The 1,208-nt window shown below is 40.5% G+C and overlaps 1 long non-coding RNA gene across 1 annotated transcript; it reads right to left on the bottom strand.

Moving 5' to 3' along the window:
* Nucleotides 1–292: 292 nt before the first annotated feature.
* LOC130456982 (uncharacterized) lies at nucleotides 293–952 on the bottom strand. Its single transcript, XR_008915930.1, has 2 exons — nucleotides 740–952; nucleotides 293–646 (listed from the first exon to the last, which is right to left on the bottom strand). It is a non-coding gene; the product is annotated as an uncharacterized LOC130456982 (long non-coding RNA).
* Between the last annotated feature and the right edge of the window lie 256 nt (nucleotides 953–1,208).

The following is a 1,208-nucleotide window of genomic DNA, read 5'->3' as shown; positions in this document are numbered from 1 at the left end:
AAAAAAAAAAAAAAGCTTTTCTACCACCATTGCCTTTACCTATTATAATGCAGCTGGGACATGCAACAGATAGAGCACTGGGCCTAGAATCAGAAAAATCTGGGATCAAACCCAGCCTGCAGATCTGACTAGCCTTGTGACCCAGAAGAGCCACATTACCTCTGTTTGCTTCAGTTTTCTTCTCTGTTAAATAAAAATAATATTAGCAGCTACTACCGGGGTTTTCATAAGAATTAAATGAGATGATATTTTAAAGCATTTAGCTTTGTATAAACATTCTAGAAATGTTAGGTATTCTTGTTGCTAGCTTTTAATAGTTCATTTACTTCTAAGCCCTTTCTATCTGATTTCAAACCCCAAATTTGGCTAAACATGCTCTAACCCAGCTCCGCAGTGATCTCCTTTCTCACTGTTAAATCTGGAGACTTTTTCTCTGTCCAAACCCTTGCAGCATTTGGCATTGTTGACAACCTCCTCTTCCGAAATCCTTCTTTCCTCCTTAGGATCAATTAATTTCTTTTTCCTCTTTTGGTTCTTCTCCTCCCTGGTTGGTCATTCTTAGTTTCATTTTCAGGATCACCATCATGGTAGAACTTCCACGTGGCGATGCCCTGGACCCTTTTCTCGTCCCTCTCAGTACTTGTAGCTGGTAATTACAAGAAGTAAAAAACAAATCCATTATCATCTCTGTCCTGATAGTTCCCAGCTCTCATCTCTCTTCTGACATATCACAAACTACCTGCTAGACATCTCCCCTTGGGCGTCCATAGCACAGCTTAAACCAACAAGTTCAAATTAGATTTCATTTTCCTTCTCTTTAAACCAAAGGTTCCTCCTGACTTCCCCTTTTCTACAAAGGTAACTCTCTCTCGTTCTAGTCTCCCATGACTGAAGCCTAGGAGTTAGTCATGACTCTCCAGGATCACTGGGTCCCACTATTTAATCCCTTGCTTAACCTACATAGCAGTACTCTGTTCCATCCCTTTTCTTACGTCACAGCATTCTAATGGAGACCTTTCTCACCTTTCACCTGAAGCACAGAAGGGTCTAATCTCCTCCTTGCTGGCCTTCCTGTACTTCTTCTTTCTCTGTTCTTATATACCTTTTATATAGATGTCAAAGTGATATTCTTCTAGCTTAAGTTTTACCAACTAACTCTCTCACTCAAGAAGACTCCATGGTTCCCTAGGGCCCAGAGGATAAATACA

This window comes from Monodelphis domestica, chromosome 2, assembly GCF_027887165.1.
Source record: "Monodelphis domestica isolate mMonDom1 chromosome 2, mMonDom1.pri, whole genome shotgun sequence".
Lineage (NCBI taxonomy): Eukaryota > Metazoa > Chordata > Mammalia > Didelphimorphia > Didelphidae > Monodelphis > Monodelphis domestica.
This window is presented reverse-complemented; position numbering and strand designations above follow the sequence as displayed.